At 40.4% G+C, this 26,921-nt stretch overlaps 1 protein-coding gene across 2 annotated transcripts in view; it reads right to left on the bottom strand.

Annotated features, from left to right (window-relative positions):
• NELL1 (neural EGFL like 1) overlaps positions 1 to 26,921 on the bottom strand; it is an 877,100-nt gene that overhangs the window by 615,459 nt on the left and 234,720 nt on the right. The gene's annotated exons all lie outside the window — the stretch shown is intronic.

Here is a 26,921-nt window from a genome sequence, read left to right on the forward strand (position 1 = left end):
ACCCAGCTTTTTAACTTCTTTGGATCTCCTCTCCCAATCTATAAGATAAGCAGATTGAGCCAAATAATTTTCAAGGCTCTAAATTTCCAAAAAACATTCAGCCCTCTGGCAGACTACAAACCCTAGCTTCCAGCATCCTAGACAGCAATGAAATATGCAAAGAATCCAGTTTAAAGGAAAGGACAGAAATTAAAATCACAGCCTGAGCAAGAAACCCAGAAATCCAGTCATATTTGTGAGGTGTGAGTACAGTAATTGAGATCACACTGAAATGAAAACAGTCTCCTGCCTGGCCTCCTCATCTGCAAAGCCCTGTTTACAGAGCTGCCCCAGGAACTGTTTTTACTTACATATTCAGCAGCCTGTAACTCTGAATTAATAACCTTGCATGTAAGTATCTTTGTCTTCATAAAAATGTTTTTGGGTTAAATAAAAATATTTTCAGCATTTTTTTTTTTTTTTTGCACTCTACACAGGCTTTGGAGGAACAAAGGAAGGAGGGGGGTTGCTGTGCCCTTTCTGCACAATACCTATCACCTTGGGAATGTGATTCTCCTCAAGTACAACACTTCTGGGGGAATGAAGAATAAGAGACGAGTTTAATTTCCTTCTGCCAAATTAACTTCCTCTGCTGCTGCGAGTAATGTGCATAATGATAAGCTTGGAGATGGAAAGCCAGGGTGGAGTAGCAAGCATCTTTCCAGAGCAGGTTCTAGTTCGAGAGCAGCCACTCCTCAGGCCAGGAACTAACCATTCATGTGCTCCCGGGAGGTAAGTGCCAGTGCCAAAAGCTGTTCCCTGAAGCCCATGCCAGTTTATACAACCACCCTAACGCTGATGCCAATGTGCTGGCCTGGCCCAAAACACCTCCTCTGACGTCTTTTCATTTTTATGTAGGGCAAAGACCTAAGGATTTTGGAATGAGAACAATCTGAATTTTTATTCTAGCCCTGACTCTAGCCAGAATGGGCATGTGACTTAGATTTCTCAGAGCCTCAAGTTACATCTCCTTAAAATGGGAGTAAGATCATCTACCAAACACAGCCATTGGGAAAATTGAATGAGAACAACTGTACAAAGGTTAGTAGGCACACAATGAAGGTGAATTTACTTTGCCTTTCCCTTCTTGAAAATACACCTCAGAGGGGCGCCTGGATGGCTCAGTCAGTGAAGTGTCCGACTTCAGCTCAGGTCATGATCTCAAGGTTTTTGAGTTTGAGCCCCACACTGGGCTCTGTGCTGACAGCTCAGAGCCTGGAGCCTGCTTCAGATTTTGGGCCTCCCTCTCTCTCTGCCCTTCCCCCGCTTGCCCTCTGTCTCTCAAAAATAAATAAACATTAAAAAAAACACACACATACCTCAAGAGTCCCAGTAACAGTTAAACAGTGGATTTATACAGTCAGCCCAGCCTACTGATCTACAGGAACCAAGACAATGTGTTACAACAAAACCATCGGTTGCCATAAATGTTGATGTCAAACAGAAATAATGAGACAGCAGAAGACATTCTAGGGCATGTACCCCCCTCAGCAGGCAAGACTTCCCTCCCATTGGGCATATGGCTCTAGACTTTATCACCAGACCAGTGGTCACTCGGACCCTCTTTGGAGAATTTAAGATTATTCCCTCTGTAAAAAGCTGGAACATATATGGAAAAGCTGGACTAGTTGGGCAAACATTGGAGTTTTTTTCAGGAATCAGAGCCTAGTCCAAAAAATAGTAAAATGAGAAATCCAGGAGTGGAAAGCACCAGAAGACGGGCATGGCCAAGGAAGCAGCTGGGACACAACAGAGAAGCGAGTGCCCTAAGATGCTGACCAGGACTTCCCTTCTTAACCAGAATCAGTCTCAAAGTAGAGGACAGAAAGAGATCAAGTACTAAATTTTTACAAACATTAAAAACAAGTGGGTGCCAAATACCATTTTCCAGGTTCCCCTCACTGCTCTCTAGAAGCAAAGGATTAAGGAACAAGGAGACAGGATGAGGTACTGTGACTCATTACCACCATACCAAATGCTCTGACCACTTAAGGATGCTTTTCAAGAGATTGGGCGCACTACCAAGGAGGAGAGGCTGGAATGCTATTGTTCAGCTGGATCTATTTATGCAATGAACTTACTCATCATCTCTGTGTCTGAGCAGAGGGGGGGAAGAGCACTGGAAAGAAAAGGCAGGGCAGAAAGAGCTGTTAGCAGAGAAGCATCCCACACTCCTGGTACTAGCATGACAAGAACACATGCCTCCTCGGTGCCCAGTGAGCGTGTGAAAAGGTAGCCAGACCTGAGCCATGTGGACTGGGCCACATTCAAGAGTTGTCAGTTGAGTAAAGAGACCCTGGCAGCAAGAAACTATCACAGTTTCAGCTAAAAGATGAAGAAAGGGTGTGGTGGTTAGCTAGGAGAGACCAGGCAGAAGGGAATCTCAATGTTAGGAATGCCAGCAATGGGAGGGAGGCCCAGGAGACTTGCCACAGACCTTACACAGCCTCATGGAAGGACTTGTATTTGTATGCCCAAGAGGAGGCAGAATTGAAAAGCCAGGCTACACTTCCTCAGGCCAAAGCTTAAGCAGTGCTAACAAGGAAAAGAAAAGCATTAAATTGGATAGGAGATTCCAGTCCCAAACTATACTGAGCTTTTTTTTAAAAATTTTTTTAATGTTTTTATTTATTTTTGAGACAGAGCATGAACAGGGGAGGGTCAGAGAGAGAGGGAGACACAGAATCCGAAACAGGCTCCAGGCTCTGAGCTGTCAGCACAGAGCCTGACGTGGGGCTCGAACTCACAGACTGCGAGATCATGACCTGAGCTGAAGTCAGACGCTCAACCGACTGAGCCACCCAGGCGCCCCAATATACTGAGCTTTTTATACATAGAAGTCTCTAGAAAGCTGTGAAATCTGCCCAGGATGTTGTAGAGTCAAAAACTGAGGGCAATGACTACAGTTCCTTTCCACCCAACTGATTTCACACTGTTCAAGGGGCCAGTTACATTCAATTCTCCCTAATACTGGATGAGTTCAAGGCCTAAAAAGAAGGTCAAAGTCAAGAAGGCAGTGGAACAGAAAACATAACAGCAAAGTGGAAGAACCAAGACAATTAAAAACAGTTTCAATGTTTGTATCCATCACCCTTTTTGCAATGAGTCTGGGAATAGGCTTCTTCTGTCAGCACAGAGCTGGAAGAGGTCCTTGCCCAGGGATGGGGCCCACCTAGCTTATCTGCTGCAACCAAACCATTGGGACAACAGCCCTTTCTCAGGGAGTCCCAGGCTTCATTCACCTCACAGATATTTAGAACCACAGACCACAAACCACCCACCACCCTCTTCAGAAACTGCAGAAAATAATAAATGAGAGGCTTCTGTGTCACATGCACCTGGATTTATACCCAGTTCTGCTACTTGTTGGCTGTATGAGTGTAGGCCAGTGACTCAACCGACATGTACTTCAATACCATAAAAGGGCACTACAGATGGAGAAACTGAGGCTCAGAGAGGTTAAGCACTTTGAGGCTAAATAGGCAGTGGGAAAGTCAAGTGGACAACACAGGTCTGTTCAACTCCAAGCTCTATTTGGTAGAAACTCAAGAAAGTAACAACCTCCCTGAGGTGTTCTGACAATCCGGTAAGAAAAAGCTCTGGATAAAAATATGTAAGTATTATGAGCATAAGATGTTGCCAGTATTATCTACCAACCGATGATAATAGGGCTTGTGGGATTAAATTCACAGCTATTATTTACCATGATAGGTCGTTCAATTCTGACTCAAATGACTAACGTCTGCTAAGAAGGGATGTTAAGTCTGAAATGCAGTCCACCCCGATGTGATAAAATAGCAAGGAAAGCAAGGAAAAAAATAGCAAGGGGGAATTTATCAAATTAAGGAAACATTTCTTTAAACAACAGGGGATTCCAAATACCAAATAGCAGAGTGAAGATACCACATCACAGTCATATTCTCTAATGGAAGATATAAGTGAAGCCCAAGCCAGACAGCCGAGCTGTGGATGATTACTAGTCTTTATAAGAACAGACAAATCCAAATCTTTCTTATACCTTAGTTTTCTTTAGGTGGGAAACAACAGATTGTGGTTTTCAGAATCAGAAAGTCATTTCCACAAAATGCCCTATGCCCCAGAAAAAGGCAAGAACTCCATTACACTAAAATGCCTCAAGCACTGCTCGAACCCTTTACATGTATTATTTTACCCTTAGAGCAGTGGTGTAAGTGCTATTATTAACACCATAACTCAGATGAGAAAAAATGAGGCACAAAAGTAACTTTCCCAACATTCACAGCTAGTAACTGATAAAGGAGAGATTTAGACCTGCACACTCTGTCTCCAGAACCTATTGTGTACACATTTTTATCAGATAAGAGTACATATAACACGGGACAAGCTAGTTGAGGAGGGTTGCAAAGGGAGAATAATAAACAGAATGCATCTGGAGCAAACTCTACCCTCACTAAAATGACTTTGACCTTTCTCATTACAATTAAAAAAGAGGGACGCCTGGGGGCGGGGGGGGGGGGGTGGGGGGGGGCTCAGTCAGTTGAGTGTCTGACTTCAGCTCAGGTGATGATTTCACGGTTCTTGAGTACAAGCCCTGTGTGGGGCTGTGTGCTGAGAGCTCCGAGCTTGGAGCCTGCTTCAGATTCTGTGTTTCCCTCTCTCTCTCCCTGTCCCTCCCCCTCCCCCACTCATGGTCTGCTTCTCTCTCTCTCTCTCTCTCTCTCTCTCTCTCTCTCAAAAATGAATAAACATTAAAAAAAGAAAGAAAGAAACGCCACAGGGGTGAAACATTGCCTGTTTAAAAAAAAAGCCATTTTGATTATCACCTACCATATGCCAGAAATTATATGAGGCAAATATTGTATCACATGTTCTGCACTTTTCTTCTGGATTAATTTTTTTTTAAGTTTATTTTGAGAGAGAACATGCAAGTGGAGCAAGGGGCAGAGAGAGAGGAAAGAGAGAATCGCAAGCAAGCTCTGCTGTTAGCAGAGCCCGATGCAGGGGTCAATCCCACTAACCATGAGATCATGACCTGAGCCGAAATCAAGAGTCAGATGCTTAACTGACTGAGCCACGAAGATGCCCTTAATTCTTTAAAATACTTAACTCTTCAATCCCATTAAATTTTGTGTGTAATTTTTTTAAATTTTATGCAGGAAAATGATTTTATATATAATGCTATGAAGGCTATAAAATTAGAAGGATAAAAAGAAGAGCCAGTAGGCCATCCCTGAATTTTCTAACTCTCTGAGACAGTGCTATACTTCCCTATCATTGTGGTGTAAGGCCTATATGAGGCCCACAGTCATCTGTTGTATTGATATGGGCTTAAGAAAGGTAAAAAGGAACCCAAATTTCTAGAACAGTGGTACTAAAAGTGTGTTCATGCCATCAGGAATGAGGGAGGATACTGTATCATCTGAAAACATGAAAAAATGCCACATTATCAAGCTCCAAATTATTACCCTAGACCAATTCAATCAGAAACTCTGGGGGGCCCAGCCATCTGGCTCTAGATGACGATGAAAGCTGAAGTTTATGAGCCACTTGTACCTAATAAAATCAGAGACTTCTAGGTCCTTGAGCAGGTCCTGAAGATTGCAGTTGCCAAAGGCTCATGGGGAGAAGACAGAGAAAGACAAACAGGATAAGCATCTCCCAATTATGGGAAAAGGGGACAGTGGCCAGTTGACAAGTGCCATATTTCTGAGTCATCTGACCTCTATCTCCCTCTAGGATGTGGACAGTCAACTCCCTGGTAGACCGCTAGAAATGGGGAAGGACTACAAAATGGTAGAACATGAAGGAGGGCCCTGGAACCCTGAAAAGTCCTGATCAAACACCCACTCCTTTGAAACTAGCTTGAGGCACTGCATGGCCTGCATTTCTGGGGCTCCCTGGAATCTTCTTCCAGAGGAGAGAGCCCGGTGTACCACAAGAGCCAAAGGCAAACTGAAAGCCTACAAACTGTGCCAAGAGGCATCAAATGCAAGTCTCTCTAAAATGCCTTATAAGACAGACAAGTCTGCAGGTCAGATTTGTCCCGCAGAACACCAACTTGTGACTTCTAATTCTGATTACAACTTCCTCATGACAAAGAAGGAAACAGAGATCAAAGAGGTGAAGTCCTTCAGTAGAGCCTCACAAGACAGTGGCAGCGATCTAAAACACTCCTTCTTCCCAGAAAATGGCACCATTTTGAGCATGGACAGCATGAATTTTGCAACTAATCATGGTTCCTCTTTTGTGCAATAAACATGTACAGCTCAATTTTACTAATTACATAGCCTTATGGGCAGAAGTTCAGGTATAAAACTTCCTGTCTTTCTAATCTAGCTATGATTTTACTGCCCAGTGGGATTTTAGTTTAGAAATCATTTCTACTATTTCACTGTACTTTTATATTCTTGAATGTTGTCTTACATTCTTGGAATGAAGCAGGATCTATGCAGTGAAAAGCAACTATCTGACCTCATCTCCTCCTAATGGCACATCTACTCTTCTCATTCATAGGTACTCGACTACTGATGTAATAATTCTGGTAAGCTGACTAGGTAAATCAGATTTAAAAAAAAAAATAGGTTGTTAACATTTTCCAGCAAATGGAGTTGACCTAATCAACCCAGAACCTTGAAGAAACTAGGGACACTGGGAGAAAATCACTAACTTGGTCAGGATAGTAGGGTTGTTTTTTTTTTTTTTTTTTTTTTTAATTCATTGAAACCTGGTTTGCAACCAAAGAGAGTTCAAGTAAGAGATGCTATTTGGGTACTCCAAAAAGAAATTTAATCATCGGGTCTTAGTGACCAAATCAAGTTAATGTACCTTCAAAACTAAGCAAATTACTCCCATCTCTCAGCAAATGGCCCATCATCATAAACTGAGGCTATTAAGGGGCCATGTGATCCTGCACGGACCAAGAGGACACATGATGGTGATGACTCATCACTAATGAATTGAACAGCCTCCAGTAAAAGTCATGCAGATGCCCAGTCTAGGCTAAAAAAGATGGCTATAAAGATAAGAAAAATGTACAGAGAAGAGCTTCCCAATTTTCCAACATTTATGAAACATAATGTGTCATACTCTAAGGGAAGTGCGAGGGGAGAAGGAAGGGAATGAACTTTTTTTTTTTTTTTTTTTTTAGTTTCCACCATCTATCAGGCTCCACACGAGGTAGCTAGCTTACTACATTATCTCATCTGATTCCAACCTATGAGGTAGAACTGGTAGTTTTTTGAATTAGTAGTATTTTGCAGATGAGGGAACCAGAAACCTACATATTTCAAGTAATTCACTCAAACTGGGTAACTAAGCAGCAAGGCCAGGATATATCCAAGTCTGGCTGTCTTTAGAGATCATGCTTTTTCACTAAAATAAGAGATACTAAAATAAGAGATATTTGTTACCCAATATGACAAACACTTTATTAGATGCTAGGGATACAATGTTCAGGGGTGGGGTGGGAGGAGTGAATTCGAAAGAATGGAATCATCAAAAAATCATGGAAACAAATGCACAATTAGCACCATAAGAGTAAAACAAAGCAAAGACATATGGCCCCAGGAGAGTATATATCAGCAGTGTGACCCAGGTGGTGAGTTCTACTGAAAAGGTAAGTAACTGATCTAAGATCTAAAGAAAAGGCAGCAGATAACAATGTCCCAAGTTATAAGGAACTGGGAAGGGATGCCGCATGCAAAAGAACAGGCAGATTGTTAGAGACACCTGGTATGGGTGGAGAGAAATGGGGAGCAAGATGCAAAGTGAGACCAGAAGAGAAATTCTCAAGGTCCTTGAGGCCTGTGATAAGGATGCATCTTTCTCCTACAAGCAATGGGGATCCATGCACTAAGACTAGGGAGGACAGTACCATCAGTTTTGTATTTTAGTGTGCAAAACCAATCACAGCCAGAATGAAGAAGCTACTTCCACAGTTGGGATGAGAGACCAAAAAAAAAAAAAAAAAAAAAAAAAAAAAAAGCTGTGTCTAGAGGGAGTCAGGGAATGTGAGCAGAACTGGATGAATTGAAAAGACACCCAGTAGATAAAATCAAGCCAACTTGGTGATGGATTGGACATTGGAGTGAAGGAGAGGAAAGCATTAACAATGTCTCATAAATCTGTGGCTTGTGTAACAGGATGGCTGGTACTATCATTCACAGAGGAAACACTAGAAGAAGGGCAGGTGTTCTGGGGGAAGGTAATACATCTGTTCTGGCCACACTGCATTTGAGGTCCTTTGAGACATCCGGGTAGAGCTCTCAAGAATGTAATTAGACATGCAGGCATAAAGTTTAGACAGAGATCTCAGCTGGGGGTCCAGAGTGTGTCATTCATTCATCAGAGCTAAACAAACAAGGCACTGACAAAGATGAGGCAAGGGAGACAGGGAATAGGGACTGAGCACAGACAATGTCTAGGATCAAGCCTTGGAGAGCCCCACCACTGAATGGCTGAAGAAAGAAACAGGAGCCAAGAGGGAACAAGAATTCCAAGCTTCAGGTCACAGCACCATGTGTCTTCACAAGGTGCAGGTGGGGCGAGAATTGGAAAGGGAAGAATGCTATTAAGGGCAGTAATAGGAAAAACTACCAAGGATGAACATGCACAGGCTCACAGAAACTCAACAACTTTCCCACAGCAACAAAGTTTATAAGGAGCCAAACAGAAACAGACCCCGTCTTTCTGATCCCCAAGTTTGTTCTCTTCCCACTACATTATGCTAAAACAATGAAAATCAAGATTGAATCTTAAAATAACGTAATTAGACCTGACCTTCTCTAAAGGTGGTATCTGAAAAATATTTACCAAAACAAAGTAAATTGGTTAGTTGGGTTTTTTTTCACTTAAAGAAATTCTAAATAATTAACCACAGAAATCCTTAAAATGGTAAGCACTGCCCTTCTAAAATCATTTGACTAACCAAAATTCCACCCACAAACAACTTTTTAGAAACAGAAAATCACATTGGCATAATTCTTCAAGTCTTCCGGAGTACTTTCATGACTGCTATTAAAATATTCTGGCTTTAATGCTGGTAGACTGAGACTCCACTTCTAGTTCTGCCCTTAGTGACCATATGACCTTGGTCAAGTCATTGGTAATATCCTGTTATCTCATACCAGCATGTTGCTCAGGCCATCATGCCACCAGTCAGCAGACAAGCAAAGAAGCACCTGGGGATTAGATCACCGGGCCAGAGAGTAGTAAATGGGGGCTTAAATCTCGTTCTCCTGAATCTAAATTCAGTGCTTTCACCACTGAAATCATTATCAAACCATTATCATTTTTACAGTTCCCTTATCGGCAAAATTGAAAGACATCATAGTAGAGCACAGGTGTTGTCTTTTCCTCCCCAAAATCCATCCTCACACTTCTGACAAAACACCCTGAGCTTCCTTTGAGCAACCCACACGACTGACTGGAAGTGACCCATCCTGTGCCAGGCACGAGACTGTGCCCCAGGACTGGCTGATCAGGATGCCACAGCTTCCTGGATACTATGAGTGCTTCAGGGCCAAATATCAGACCCAAACCACACCAGTGAGACTCAATTCTCTGACTCTTGCTAAAATGAGTGGGATCACTTATAAAGACAAGAGTGAAGCTGGTGGTAGCACTCGAACAGATCCGCCTGTGAATCAAAACAACAAAATCCAGAGATAAGTACAAATAGTCCTGGTGACATTGTGTGAGCCCTGGATCCAGCCTCCCTTGAAAGCTACTTGTACATTTTCAGTTATTTGAGTCCATAAATTTTCTCTGCTTACACCATTTTGAGTTTGGATTTCTGTCACTGGCACATCAAAAAAAAAAAAAAATCAGTACAATCAGCACACTTCTGCATCACCACTGGGTCCTTATTTCACGGGTTTCTTAGAGGGAAATTTTCTGACAGGCAACTCTCAATCTAATACACATCTAAATTCTTAGCTTATTGATATAAGGAAAACTATAAGTGAAATATCAGAATAGAGCCAAGACAAGTGTTACACACTTAACTGAGTTTGTCAAAGGTCTAATGATTTTTACAAACTATTCATAAAATTAAGGTAGCAGGTCTATGAGGTGCCAGGGTGGCTCAGTCAGTTGATTGTCTGACTTCAGCTCAGGTCATGATCTCACAGTTCTTGAGTCTGAGCTCCACATTGAGCCCACTACTGTCAACACAGAGCCCCCTTTAGATCCTCTTTCTCTCTCTCTGCCCTCCCCCGACTTGCACTCTCTCAATCAATCAATCAATCAATAACATGGAAAAAAAAAAAAGACAGCAGGTCTGACATGGCACTGTGCTGCTCCAAAGACAAGAGGTATCCAGTAGGCACCGGTAATAACCATAGTTAAGAACATTAATTGCTTATCTTCTACCACTTGCCCACATATAATTCACATTCTAGGTATAATAAACTACCCAACAGTATTTCCACATCATGCCCTACTCACCAACCTATTTTCTGTCACACCCATTGATTTGCCTTTGAGATATGCAAGATATCCCCAGATCAGCAATTCATAGTCCCTACTGAAATTCTTTTCTCAACTTCTATACATTCCTCTCAAATCACTTCTAAAATGAAAAAAGAATTCGATGAATCAAGTTTCAAAATACAGATGTCTTTCCTACTGTCTGCCATCCTTTTCCCTTCCTATCTGTCCCACAAAATACTACACTCAGTTTTCAAGTATCTTGGATGACACAAAATGGTGGTTTCCACATATGGCTATTCCAGGTTTTAGTTGAGTAACAAATAACCCCAATATCTCAGTACCTCAAATAACCAAAGTTCATTTAACTCAAGTCACATCTTCACTGCAAGTCAGCAGAAATCCTGGATCGCTATAATCCTCTGGAACTTGGGTCCACACGGCAGCCCTTATCTGGGATTGCTAGTTGCTACTGCCAAAAGGAAGGAATTGTAAAGGTTCTTACCCAACAATTACCCAACATATTGTGGTTTGGAAGCTAGACACATCACTTCCGCTTATAACTCCTCCCTGCTTATAACCCATTCCCTGGCAAACAGAGGGGGTAGAATCAAAAATATCTGGCAAACTGCTCCCTAGCTGCACCTCAGAATTCCAAGGTCCAAGAACTGCTGAGCTATCCAATAGCCAGACTATTGGGTAGGGAATCAGCAACGTAAAGGTGTAGAGAGAGAGAAATAAATTTGAAGACAAACTGATATATAATATTCTCAAAGTTCTTAAGGAATTATCCTAAGAAGAGTTAAGAATTTCACAGGACCTCTTTATGATTATAATTTACAAAAATATCAAATTACCAGTGGAAGGCATACATCACAGACTTCTTGGTGGCTAGGGTCTCTAAAGATTTTACTCTGACTCTGAGTCAGGGAAGGGTCCTAGCAAATGGAATCTTTGTAGAAGTTTCCAGGAGATTCTGCTGCTCAGCCATTCAGGAAACAAGGATGAAAGAACAGGTATGCAACGAGCTGACCTAAATGTCAATCCTAGCCCTAATCCTGCTGGGATTTAGATCCTCTTCTTTATTTTTTTTGAAGTTTTTTTTTTTTGAGAGAGAGAGAGGGGGGGGGAACCTGAGTAGGGGAGGGGCAGAAAGAGAGAGAGAGAGAGAGAGAGAGAGAGAGAGAGAGACCCAAGCAAGCTCCCTGCTGCCAATGCAGAGACTGACACAGGCTCAAACTCTCAAAACCATGAGATCATGACCTGAGCTGAAACCAAGAGTCAGATGTTTAACCGACTGAGCCACCCAGGTGCCCCTAGATCCTCCTCTTTAAAAATCCGAACTTCAGAATGTACTGTACAGTGTAAAAGGACCATTAGATACGCTGATATATGTTAAAGCACTCAACACAATATCTGATGTGTAAAAGGGAGTATGAATCTCCTTTCTTGGTAGGCCCAGCACCTGGGAGAATATTCAAAAACAAGTGCTCAGTAACTGCAGAGAAAGAAAGGGAGGGAGGGAAATCAACTATCCAAAACATTTAACACATCAGTGATTCAAATATTTCAATTTTAAATCATCAGATATTCAGAAAAACTGCCATGAAGAGTACTAGGTGCTGGAGAGGCAAAAAAGAATAAGACATCCTCTCCGACTTTAAGAAGATCCCATTCTTCCACTGTTATGTGCCACTTCAGGGAAAAAAAAAAAACCCAAATGTTAAGGAGGGCAAACAACCCCCTCCCAAGCTGTGTCTTCAAGCACCCACACCTAGCATTATGAGTCAGAGACTGGGAATCAATGGCCACACTAGCCTGGTGGCCTTGTGAGTATTCTCAAGCAAACATCTCAACTAAGCAGAAATTCAACAACAAACATGCCCATGTGCACCCTAAAGCCAGAAAATGGATTCAGGAATTCAAACTAGATTTTTTAACAATAAAGGGGTGCACCAAGGGGCTTTCCAAGACATTCTCCTCAGATAATCAAAATGCCCAGTTAACCAGAATAAGCCATTCTCTGAGCACGTCATTAATCTGTTTCGTTGTATTCTCATTATTTATAAGTTTAAGGTGCCTGGTTTAAAGTAGATACAATTTCAAGGCAAAGATTATTTCATTCCTTTGAGAAACATTATAAAATATGCTATTTATGTAGAAAATAACACAAGCAGGCCCAGGGGTATGAGTTTTTTTTCTAACACAAAGCACACATACCTTCCACACAGATAAAGTTGGTACTGATAGTTTCTTATAGTTTTAGTAGACCAGGTTTCCTTTTATAGTAACATCGGTTGTTGTCTAAAAGAAAGCCACAGATTTATGATGTTTGTCCCTGTACTAAATGAGCTGAAGGGAGATTTATAAAGCAAATAAACAAAGATTTACAGTTCCTTTCACAGAGCAGCTAAAAATTATGGAAAAACTCACTGACCTTTCAAGAGAAGAACTTGGTTGTGTTGACCAGAAATGAAGTGCACCTATGAGGTTTCCAATTAATCCTTTAATTTAAATCCTTTGTCTTTCCCAGTAAATATGGAGGGGGGAGAAGGAGGGGGGCACTAATCTCATTCCCTCTTTTTGTAATGGAACTATCTGTGGCTACGATAAACAGTGTGTCCTATCACACTAAGCATCAGTGATGCTGATAATAATTAGAAAGTGGGAAATTGGTGGGATTAGAAAGCGAAAGGAAATAGAGCCAGTGGAGAAGCAGGAGTAGCTGATTTTGCAGGGTAACCTAAGGAGGAAGATGAGGCAGAGGACCCCTGGGCCTTGGTGGAGGAAGGAAGAGATGACAGTGAGAAGGCAGACAGATCTAGGCCAAGTACTCAGCCAGTTTCTTCCAGGAAGTTCTCCACAGGGAGGAACTGGGAAAGGGATCTAGGAAACAGGCAAGCATCTACGACAGGGGACTATTCCTTAGCTGTGTAGCCTAGGATCACGAAACAAGTGTTGTCCAAACTCTTCCCGATCCACTACAAGGAAAGAAATGTAAAAACAGCATTAAACCAAAGCTCATTACATTTATTACATTTCTTTGAAACCTGCTCTCTGCTTTTGTTCTTTTGTTTATGGATACAAATACATCTGAGATGAGGGTTGTGGGCATACCATTTATTAACAGTGTAACCTTGGGCAGGTCAATCATCTTCTTAATAGGAATACAGCAATAATAGTACTTAGCTTGTGTAGGTGGGAAATTTAAGGAAACAACACCTACAAAATGCTTAGCACACTGACTGTCATTGAAGAGGTGCACTATGTTCATCATTTGTCTACCCTAAGGCTGAATTCGGTCCAGAGAAATGACGCAGTTTGGTACAGAAACAGCCAGATGAGGTAGAAGACAACACAGGTTTAAGTACATCTGAGCTTCAATTTGCTCCTGCAGAGCTGAGAACGAAACTTATGGACTTAAAGAGGCCTAACTCCAACACTTAACTAGCCAAGTAACCTCAGGTAAGCCCTTTGACTTTTCCTGGCCTCAGTTCTTCATCTGTAAAATGAAAATATTAGTATTTTTATCAGGGCATGATATGAAAAACATGACATAGTATGTGAAGTATTTAACATAAAAACATATAAAGTGTATGAACAAATAGCAGCAGCCTAATTACTGTGGTTCTTCCATCCCTTTATGCACTCAATAATTACTCATCCAGAAGCTGCTATCTGCTAGAAACTCCACAGGGGAGAAATCAAACAAAAATGGCTGACCTCGTGGAGCCTATGCTCCATGCTAATAAAAGTGCCTTGTGTACTTTAAGTGTTCAACAAACAACATATGTTTCAAGAGAGGACAACAGGAAAAGACCCATAAACTTGGACTAAGATTTAATTTAACTGGGTTCAATGCCTGGCTGTGGATCCTGGGTGTGCCATTTCACCTCTCTGGATGTCTATCTCCTTGTCTACAAAATATTCTAAGAATGAGAATCCTTATCTTATGGGAGCTCATAGGAGATTAAGGAAATAATGTATTTTTAAGCAGTTTATAAACGACAATGCACACACAAGGTTAATGGTCACACATTCAGCATCATCACACCCAAACTTTAACAAAGGAGGGAAAACATGAGACACTATTCTCAATCATTATTCACAAAAATTAAATTTATAATGCATAGATCAGGCAAATTATGAAAGATCAACAGATTTTGTAGAGTTTGCATTAAAGTAAGTTCTACAACTCATTATACTCATGTTAGAAAATCCTTACATTTGTAAGGTAACTGTCCAGAGATTTCTAGGAATCCCCATATCTGTAAATAGTATTAGAGCCAATAATTATGTAGTAAACACACAGTAACACATTATGTAGTAAACCATTTTCTACAAGGTGTTCCACAAGACACTAGGTTTCTCATGTTAAGAAGATTCCATGTACAGATAAGTTAACAGATGCTAAGTTAAACATTGCTACCTAAGGCTTTTCAAAACCATTAGATGCAATTTAGGTATCCGGTAGACAACAGTTTCTAAACATATGTTTGAATAAAAAATCATATTTCCATCCCTACTTAGGACAAGTGTAATGAACTTTAAGAATGCTACATTAAAAACTGAAGCATTTAAGTTATCCCCCTATATTTCACCAAAAGGGATACAATACTCAGGCACCAGGGATTAATAAATACACTAGGTGAGGATGTAGATACCAAATGGCCTGCTTCTGACTCAGTGGGTAGTTTACTGGGTCAGTTACTATGTTTTGTGAACACTGTCTGTATGAAAATGTATTACAAATTATGTTTGAAAATGAAAAACCCAACTAGAACACTATATCTGTATCTGGCTATATAGATAATAGAGATATATACACACAATAAGGAAAGTCTACTTTTGCATCTATACCAGAACTAATCACACACTAAGTGGTATATTTCAGTTGTGTCTTCACGAAAGGCCAAGCTCTTATTTGAATGCGCACTTAGATGTGTCCAAGCTCTTATTTGACTGGGCACTTAGATGTGTCCAAGAACACTAAAAGAAATGGGTTTTTTTTATCACCTATGAGAATAGCATTAATGAATAACAGTGAATAATTATTCACTACAAATGAATTGCAAATTCATTAAATTGGATTTGGAGAAAAATCCACTTTTTGGAAATAGATTGAGACACCAAGTATGTAGAAAGTCCTAAAGCCACTTTTCTTCTTTAAAATTTAAGAATTTCAAACTTCACATTAAACAGATTCTCTTTAACTATCTATACTCAGAGCAATAAGAGATACTAAAGCCTCAACGTGAAAGTGCCCAATGTCCTTTGGGTTCCCAGAAGAATAGCCCAAGAAGGAAGAGCTAACTAAAATTTCCCAGGGATCCTGAGAATTGCTCTTTATCACAGCTTCTCTGCAATTGAGAAAGGATGCTCAGTTTACCCTGCCTGCTGTAAATCCTGATGAGCTGATGCATCAGAAAGACAAATATATATTAATAGAACATAGTATTTGTGTGTAAGAAATTTGCCATAGACTGGAAATGGAGGAAATGGGACACCTAGTCAGATGTATCCTGGCCAAATAAAAATGTACAACAGGAATCAACTGTAGTTATTTTTTCTCTGCATCACTGCACAGGACTTTGAATTCCTTTTTGTGTCAGGAGGACTGGAGATTAAACCCAGGCTCTGTCATTTACTAGCTGTGTCATATTAGATTTCTTTACTGACCAAGTAGACACAGGATTAAATAAGTATAAATACCTGCTCAGCACACTGCCTGGCCCTTTACAAGGTGCTAGAGCTAGAACAGTCAACAAAAGGAATAGCAATCCCAGCCCTCATTAAGCGTACTTGCTGGTGGTAGGAAGAAGAACGCTCATTTCCATTCTTTCCTCCCAATCCTAAATAAATACACTTATTACTCTGTTAAACACAAAACATAAGTTTGCACAATGCTACGAGCATTGACAGGTAAACTATAATCTATCTGATACATCCAATTTCTTTAACAAGGCTCAGAAAAGTTCCCATTAGTAGAGTTCTAAGGAGCCAGGTGTCAGTACCAAAAGACAAAATTCCGCAGCAAGAAAATAAACATCCAGAAATGAATAGGAAGAAGTCCACAAATCTCTATAGCAGCTCCTTAGAAGTTATTCGCTAAGACTGGGCTTTTGGCAAATCCTTTCAATGGTAAAAGAAGGAAGGGAAGGTTCTTATAAAAAGATGTGCAAGCCCCATTTGAAAGGCATTTTGAGGTGGCTTTTCCCCACTTGGAGAAAAAACAAGATCTCTCTGTGCAATTCTAAATGTCTTAGTGGAAAGAAGACATAGAGCACTGAAGTCTGTTCATGGAATCGTGCCTTCGTTTATCCACTGGTTGATTCAGAAAGTATTCTCTGTGCATCTACTTCCTATGTTCCAGGCCCCGGGCTGCATCTTGAGCATACAAAGATGAATCAGACACAGGCCTGACCTTTGAGTAGCTCTTAACCTAGAAAAATATGTTGAAAAAGTGACTAAAATCCTGTGTGATGAGCACTCTAATAAAGGTTTGAACAGAGTGGCATCAGAGCCGAGAGGAGGAAGCCACAAACCCAGCCATTAGAGTTAGATGTGGTATAAACACAATAACCAGAGAATTGATTCTAAATTCCCTTTTTATGTAATATCCAATCTGCCCCTCACATCCAATCAACCAACCAATCCTGTTGATTTCACCTCCTGCCTCTTCCCACCTCCATTTTCACCATGATCTCTTGCATAAGTTAGAGCAACAGACTGACGACTGGAACTCCTGCTTTACATGCCAGCCTCCACTGCAGCCGGAATGATTTTCCAGAAATATCTATTCCATCTTATCACATCTCTTCCAAACTCTTCAACTTCCCATTGCTGCTAGAGTAGCATCCAAACTTCATCACGTCTATAAGGCCTCCTAACTCTGCACTTACCACTCTCCATCTCCCACCCTGGGTTACAGAAAAACTAAACATTCCATTGCTTTCTGGCACCTCCAGGTCTACATAGATGCTGTTCTCAACTCTGGCAATGATCTCCTTCTCACCCTCCCCCGAGGTCCGCGAACTCCATCACACCCTATGTTCTCAACTCAAGTCTCCCATAGCATCCCAGGCTTCCCAATCACATAGTCATGATCCTTTGTAGTCATTGTTGTCCCGGTCTTTCAAGATCCCTTTGAGGGCCTCTTTTGCCCTAATTCTAGGAATTAGCCTTCTCCTTCCTCCCTACTCACTGACACACATCCTGAACCATTTAGGACTCAATTATGTGTGATAGAACATTTATTAAAACCTGGTTTACACTAAATCCTTAGACTTTTTACTCACTTGAGTTCTTGTATCAATTCTTAAAAGACCCTATTAAGTATTAGCACCTTGATTTTACAAAGGGGAAAAGCAGAGAGATTGATATTCACAAAATGGGAGAGCCAGAATTTCTAACCCAAGTGCACCAAAACTAAGCTGAATCTTTCCACTGTATCTCCACTATTTTTCCCTAATTATTTGGAGCATACAATTGTTTGCCCAGACAAGCTTCATCAAGAAGCAGAAGCCACAGCAGGCACTATGCCAGCCACCAAAGCAAGGACACAATAAAAGCTTCCTGAGTTGAATTCTTCTCAATCTTATCTAGGTATTAGGCATCTTAGAGATAACTCAAGGTTTTTTGTTGTTTTTTTTTTAAACAACCAAAATTTTTTTTTAAATAACCATTTTTATCCCTAAAAAAATGAGCAGGGACTTCACTTTTTTCTCTTCCTTTTTTTTGCTACATAAAAATGCTAAGTACTATACATAAAATATATGCATGTCTTTCAAGGAGACACTTAAAATCCTAAAATCTTCTAACAGTGAGCCAAAAGATGGTTCAGGGTGATTTCTTAAAGTGAAAATACATCATTGGAAAATAACATAAGGCCATCCTCATAGGCTTGGCCTCTGGGTACCACCCAGCCCCTCTGATAAATTCTCCAAAGAACAAAGCAAGAAAGATTCATCTGGGAAAATGCCAGGCACCAGAGCTCTCAGAAGGAAGTCATGGTCAAGAATCAAACATAACACATTGGGAAGATTTGGAGAAAGGCACCAAGCAAGGCCAAACAACCATATCTTAATTATTTCAATGATGAGTATTCTCCTCAGTAGCCACTGTGGCCAGGGCTGAGAACTCATGAAGATACCAATCATTCAAGCAGTGTTGCCTAATCTGGCTCCATGACTCCAGCATCTCCACAATGTGGCCTCTCTATATGGCTATGAATAGAACTTTCCTAACATACCAATCCAATAATGTCATCCAACCAGAGACCCTCCATTGGATATCCTGTAGCTTATACTAGTGATTTCTGGTTTTGATCATGCCTCCACATAGATAACAGTTTGGGAACATGTACCTCCTATATGAAAATATTTGTCTATTTTACACATGTATTATAGTAATATGTACATTATAAATCTTACACCAAAGTGAAAATTAAAAGACTAAGATGAAATTAAAGTCCCAGGGGCAACCTGGGTGGCTTAGTCAGTTAAGCATTTGACTCTTGATTTCAGCTCAGGTCATGATCTCAGTTGTGAGATCAAGACCCACATCAGGCTCTGTGCTGGGCATAGAGCCTTTTTGGGATTCTCTCTCCCCCTCCTCAGCTCACATGCACACACTCTCTTAAAAATAAACATAAAAAAATTTTTTAATTAAAGCTCCAATGTTTTTTCCATATCTCAATAGATCCAGTTTTCAACCTGTTGTGATGCCTGCATCCTATATGGATGCACACCAGCCTACAGGATAAAACTGAAACTCCTTAGCATGCCTACACTACTCTTTACCTTTTGACCATCAGCCAGATCTTTTTCTCATCTCCTACCAAGCTCTTTATGTTCTAACCATGCTAAACTTTGCACGTTGTACTTTTATATATGCTAATCTCTCTGCTGAGGATGGCCTTCCCTCATATTTCCTCCTAAAAAACTGGACTCAGCTCACATACCCCCTCCACTGGGCACCCTGTGCAGATTCTAGTTGGCAGAATGCATTACTCGTACTACTGTGCTCCTAACACCCAATTCAATTCCTAAGATAAAACAAATCCTACTGTATTTTCATTATCTGATAACAAGGCTCTCTTTGCCTTTAAACGATAACTTCCTTGAGGAAATGAACTATGATTTAATCATCCTTGAGTTCCCAGGGCCCAATATACAACCCAGTGACATAGGTGCTTAATATTTGCTGAAAGCATGAGACAAGACTCTAGGTCTGCCTCTTCCCTATGCCCTTGATAGGGCCACTCTGTACAACATTTAAGACTTCATACTGCGTAATTCTAGCAGATGCCATTCACCCAGAACACTGCATGTATCCTCACTTCCATGAAGTCCATAATGACTAGCAGAGGGTTAAACATAAAACAATAGCTCAATATACATGTTGGAGATGTATTAGTCAGGATTCTCCAAAGAAACAAAACCAACAGGAGATAGACAGACAGACAGACAGACAGATAATCAATACAGACTGACTGACAAATATACAATCAGGACATCTATTATAGGTGTTGTCTCATATCATTATGGAGACCCAAAATCTGCTACCTATGAGCTGGAAAACTAATAAAGTGGATAATATAACTCAGTCCAAATCCAAAGGCCTAAGGACCAGGAAGCTGCCTATGTGAGCCCAGAGTCTGAAAGCCTGAGAACCAGGAGGTCCAATGTCCCCTTGGAGAAAAAGATAGATGTCATACCTCAAGAAGAGCAAGAAGGAATTTAGCCTTCCTTTGCTTTATTGTTCCATTCATACCCTGAATGGATTGAATGATTCTGACCCACAATGGTGAGGGCGGATCCCTCTACTCAGTCTACTCAACCAAATGTTCATCTCTTCCAGTATGCAGGAAAAATGTTTTACCAGCTATCTGGGCATCCCTTAGCCCAGTCATGAGGATACAAAAAAATTAACCATCACAGTTTGATAGATATTCAGAGTGTGTGTGTATGTATCTCAACCCTAGATAGCTGAATACCAAGTACTAGCCCAATTACTGTCAATGCTGAAAATATTTATAGTAACGATTATATAATGTGTAATTATATAATTACCATAAATAATGTTACAGTACATAGCTATGCTGCCTTAGCCTTTACAAAATGCTTTCATATTCAGTCTCTTATTTAACATTCACAGCCAAATGGTAATATATAAGTCTTGTTTAAAGTCCTGTTTGCACTTTGAGAAAAATCAAGACACAGAAGAACTGAGTGACTTTCCAAGGTCACCCAAGTGATTAAGTGGTAGAGCCAGGATCAGTCAAGATCTCCTTATCCTTAGAGTTCAATGTTCTTTCACTACATCACTGTCCTGAGAGTTGTCAAGAAAAAAAGGAGGGAGGGAAAATGCTAGAAAGGAGGACTATTTAAGGATAGCAGACTACCAAGGCAAACACCCAGGCAGGGACAATCTGTTTAGTGCCCACGCCTAAAAGTGCTCTCTTCCACATCCACATTGGTTTGATTTTTCATTTCCTTTTGCTATGCTGTTTTAAATTTAACTGTTTGGGGATTTTCTTAATTAATAAGCAACCTCTTTAAAGAATACATTTACCTCTGGGAACATTATGTGGACATCAATCTTTCATAGATGTGTGTAAGCCTGTTCCATGAATTGCTTTCCTTCTAGCATAAAAGTCAGAACGCTAGCATGTGAGAGGCTGTGAATTTTCTATGGAAGGATGGGTCACTTTGGCATATAGGGTATACTGGGGACAGAACAAATCCAGGTGATGTGATACAATGAAAGCCACAGGAAGGCCTGGTGATAATGCAAACAACAAAGTACAAGTGACAGTTTAGTTAAATCCTATCCAGTTTCCAAGTAAGCAAGTTTTAATACAATCCATTGAAGCCAGAAGTCCATTTGGTGGGACACAGGCAATAAAAAGTAAAAAACATAAAAATAATGGGGGGAGATGTTTTCATCGAGAAACTGTGGCAAGACTGTAAAACCATTCACCAAAACAAATTCTTTATCCTCCTGGGCACAGAGCTAGACAACATTTACACGGCTCTCTTCCAGTTAGGTATAGCCAGTGGCTAAGCTCTGGCCAGTGGAATGTGGCCAGCAGACTCTATAAAAACCTCACACTCATCACCTGCTAATCCCTTTCCCCTTCCATGGCAACTTTGGAAGCCACATATTATACATGCTAGAGCGAAAGAGGACAACAGCCTGGGTCCCAGAATCCCAAGTATGAGGAAATCTACCTGCTAACCAGGAACATCCATCTGAAAGAAAATGAAAGTTTCTATTGGGTTAAGCCACAAGAAATTTTTCTGTAATTTTTAAAATGTATTTGTACTGAGGTATAATTGACATATAACACGGTATTAGTTTCAGGTGTACAAAATGATTTGATATTTGTGTATACTGCCTACTGATCACAAGATATATAGCTAACATCCATCATCATAGTCACAATTTTTTTCTGTGTGATGAGAACTTTTAAGATCTTCTCTCTTGGCAACTTTCAAATATGGGATACAGTATTAGTAACATAGGCACCACGTTGGACATTATATTCCATGACTTATTTCACCACTGGAAATTTGTACCTTTTGACCCCCCTTCACCCCTTGGATCCTCCACCCATTCCCCATGCCCAGCAACCACCAATCTGTGTTTAGGAGCTCAGTTTATTTTGTTTTTTCTAGACTGCATCTATAAGTGAGATGATACACTGTGTGTCTCTGTATGACTTATTTCACTCAGTATAATGCCCTCAAGGTCCATCCACATTGTCACAAAGAGCAAGACATTTTTATGGTTGAATTCCATTGTATGTATGTACATTTTCCTTACCCATCCATCCCATCAGTGGATACTTTTATTTTCATACCTTGGCTATAGGAGACAATGCTGCAATGAACAATGGGGTGCATAAATTTTTCAAATTAGTATTTTCATTTTCTTCAAATACCCAGAAATGGAATTGCTGGATCATACTGTAGTTCTCTTTTTAATTTTTTGAGGAACCTCCATATTGTTTTCCAAAGTAGCTACACCAATTTGCATTACCACCAATAGGGCACAAAAGTTCCCTTTTCATCACATCCTCACCAACACTTGTTACTGCTTCTTTTTGATAACAGCCATTCTATCAAGTGTGAGGTGAGAGCTCATTGTGGTTTTGATTTGCATTTACATGTTGATTAGTGATGTTAGCATCTCTTCATATGCCTCTTGCCATGCGTATGCCTTCCTTGAAAAAACATCTATTCAGATCCTCTGCCCATTTTTTAATTGGACTGTTTGGTGATTTTTTTTGCCAAAAAAAGTGACCAAAATTATTGTGAAAACTGACTCTCCTGTCAGTCTTCTTTACACGGACTCAAATGAGCAGGCGGCATTTCAGCATTATATGCAACTGAATGTTAGCAAAATGAGCAGACTCTGCACTCTAAAAAGAAGCCCTTACCATACGAAGACAACAACTCTCATACAAGAAAGAAAGCAGTGTCACAGATACAGAAAGGCAAGCATCAGCTTGAGATTTCCATCCCTTCATAAATTTAAAACATTGTTCTGTGTCTTCAACGTGCTATGCACTTTTCCAGGTGCTAGAGACACAATGAATAAGATAAAATTGCTACCATCACGCAGGTTATATTCAAAGGAGAAAACATCACCCACCTTTAAGCAGGAAAACACCACAATTTTAGACAATAAGTGCAATGAAGGAAATAAAATGCTACAGAGAGTAGCTAAGAGTAGTAACAGAGCTAACTTGGTGAGAATGGTTAGGAGAGGCCTTTCTAACGTGGTGGCATTTGAGCTACAACTTAAATGATCACTAGAAAGCAAATTAGGGAAGATGTGGGTGAAGAGTATCCCAGGCTGAGGAAAGAATGATTTTATCGCACAAGCCTGTTCAAAGAACACAAAGAATTATGGTGTGATGAGAGAAGAGTGGGCATCAGAAAGAGTGGTAGGAGATGAAGACAGAAGTAGGTAGGTTCTGGTTCACATACAGCCTGACACAGGACCTAACTGGGATATTATTCTAAGGGGCAAGAGAACCATTAGACCATTGTCGACAATGAGAAGAATGTGATTTACATGTTATTTCCTTTTTTAATGTTTGTTTATTTTTGAGAGAGAGCAGAGACAGCATGAGTGGGGTATGGGCAGAGAGCGAAGGAGACACAGAATCTGAAGCAGGCTCCAGGCTCTGAGCTGACAGCACAGAGCCCGATGCAGGGCTCGAACCCATGAACTGCGAGATCATGACCTGAGCCCAAGGTAGACGCTAAGGGACAGAGCCACCCCAGCGCCCTTGACTTACATTTTAAAAAGCCCAATCTGATCAATGTTTGCAGAATGGATTCCAACAGACAAGACACCGTCACAATCACTAGCCAAGAGATAAAGGAGGCTTGGACTGGAGTCATAGCAACACATGGGTGAACTTGGGACTCATTTTGGAGGGAATACCAGTAAGACTTCCTGACATAGCAGATATTGGGTGCGAGGGGAAGAATGGGACTGAGAACTTCTACACTTTGTGAATGGATCAAGTCTGTGGATGGAAGTGCCATTAATGGAGATTGGGAGAACACAGTCCTCTGTTCTCAGCATCCTAAACTCAGCAGAGCTTTGTAGTATAACACTTCAGGGGTACAATGAGTTAGCTAGGCTACAATGAGCTAGCCTGGAAACCTCATCAACACTTACAACACTTTTACCATAAAGAAATAACTAAAAATTCCAAACAATATCCTACAAATGATCTTTTGAAACAAGGCTTGAGGAAACAAAATAGTGCCGCTTTAACATTAGTCCTGATGACTGTTCCACTTGGATTATCTGGGGCTCCTTCCTGAGCCCCAGAGCTTAACAATTAACCCAGTGGTTTAACCCAAATGCAGTAACCAAGATTTTGATTTGGGCTTTTTCTTTTCTTTAATAATTCCAAGAAGAGAGTTAGGGGGGAAAGAGGGTTGGTAAAAAGCAGCAAGAGCTCAAGAGGGTGGGAGAGAAGAAGATGATGCCTTTCATCAATACCCTTGACAAAGCAGCAGAGACAAAATCAACACCAGGAATAAGGCTCATCTCTATCTGGTGCTGGGAAGAAGGTGACACATGGGTTATTATGAGCAAAGCAAAGGCCAGATAGAGATCACAGTCTTGGAAAGATAGGGCATGGGGCATGGGGTTGACAGATAACTAGGTACCGGAAGATCTATTAGTCATGTAGGCTAAATGGGGGTAAAAAGGATACTTCAGGGTATTCTTATTTCAAGCATTCTGAATCCCTGGAAATAAACAGGAGCTGGAGCTTAGAGTTAAGATTCTATTAACATGAATACTCAACAGAGCCTTATGATCCTTATGCTGTCCAAAGCAGGACTTCAGGAGACTGAAGTCCAGATTCAAGTATAAATTGGGCTACATGTATCATGAAGCTCATGCATTTTATAACAATCAAAACAACAAGAGTTACCTGATTAATCCTTGCATAATTAGAAGTATAATTAAGCAACTAGATGTTCTCCCATGCAGTCTCTTCATCAAGAGTTTACAGCATCTTGTTTCTATGGAATTGCATACATGCTAGCCTCTGCATCCAGTAAATATGTACCACCTTAGCTATTCTGAAATCATCTCATTTGACCACTGACCTTTCTGCCACTTTACCAGCCTCTTAACACTTTATCACCCCTAGTTACGCGAAAGAAGTTTTCAATCACCTTGCTTATCAGTTGCTGTGTTTCAGACATTTCAGTGCTTTTGTTACATGAAATTGTTAAATTCATACCCATATAGGTTATTTTGTTCCACGACATTTTCTTGAATACAATCCCACTCATGTTTAAAAAAAAAGGATTTTATCATTATAAATATGTTTCATACCCCTCCGCCAACAATACACTGTGGACAGAACTGATAAAATCTAATCCTTCCATCTAAGAACACTCTCCCACAAGATGTAACGACGGTAACCCACTTTCACAAAGTATTGGCCTCAGTGAGTACACACTCTTCAAATCCTAAGATCTTCCTAAGTGTTAATGATGTAAGTTAATGACGATGATAATGGTATCTGTTGTGATCCATTAAATGTTTAGTGGATACCAGACAATTTGCTAAGTTTCTGACATGCACTGTTTCATTATGGTAATTGGGAAATCCAATTTCCCATATTGGAATCGGCCATAACAAAGCACTAATTTACAACTTGTGGTCTGCAAAAAGTCTATTGTGTGGCAGCATAGCCAGAACAGACTATTAATGATCCACTCCATTGGCACTTTTTCCAGTAATCTTCAATGCTTGTTCCATTAAAAAAAAAATTGCTTTCAGTCATGGGCACTGAGCTAGAGGTACCTTTCTGAAACCACAAAACTTCTATCAAATAATTCAGGCAGGGTAAGGTAGACTTTGGCTAAGTTATGCAAAAGCAATTGCACCCTCAGATAATTACACCTTCCAACATTTCAGTGATTTACACAATTATTTCTCCTTCATGCCACATGTCCATCACCTGTCAGTTGTCCCCCTGCTCCTTGTCCTCTTCATTCTGGAACTGCAGCCCTGCCCTGGCATACTGCCAATTTTGTGTTACAGAGGGAAGAGAATGAGGTGGAACCCTACAATAGCTCTTAAAGCTTCTACCCTGAAATACAGGTCACACCCACTAATATTTCATTGGCTCAAGGAGGCAGCTAATATTTTAAACAAAAATACAACATTGAAATGGGATGGGGGGAGGGAAGGTAGGGAGTAGAAGCAAGTTGAGTATTATCTTTACTTCATTTCTCTGAGTATGAGTGTCTGGCACTTGTACAACATAGTTAAATATGGTCAATGCTGCCGCTTTCTTCACAGATTTAAGTCTCAAAGAGTACAATATACATAAAAGAAGTCTGAAAAATTCAGAGTAGTCTGTAAGTAGAAGTTACTGTGACTTAATGCTAATTGTAGTACTTCCCATGCCTGGCAGACGGCATGATGTATATGACATCACATTATCCTTTTCTTTTTCTAAATAACTTTTACTCCAGCAAGAAAACGTTAATGAGACTATTTATACAGACTCCAAATTCAAGAAGATTATGAGTAGACCTCCAATTGCTATACTTTCCTCAGAAACTGCCTCTAATTTAAGCCAGTATATCAGAAACTATTTAAGACCAACTCAGTGAAAATGTCATCGCAGAGATCAAACACCTCAGCAGACCAGATACATAAAACACCAAAATCCAACTAAAACTATCTTCAAAATGGGGAATGTTGGTGCTGAGTTGGACGAGGCAAAATGAAACGATCTCCTGTGAATTGTATCAGAGCTGACAAAAGGTCTTATTATCCTCCATTGATTGGCTAAGAATTCCGATATCTTTATGGCAGTTTCTCTGGCAACCTCTATAGAGCAGGAGTCTTTAATACTGTATCTCTGCTACTACCCAAGGAAGTTAAGAAAATTGAAAGCCTTTTGTGCTTCTTTT

The sequence above is a fragment of the Panthera uncia genome, chromosome D1 (assembly GCF_023721935.1).
Source record: "Panthera uncia isolate 11264 chromosome D1, Puncia_PCG_1.0, whole genome shotgun sequence".
NCBI lineage: Eukaryota > Metazoa > Chordata > Mammalia > Carnivora > Felidae > Panthera > Panthera uncia.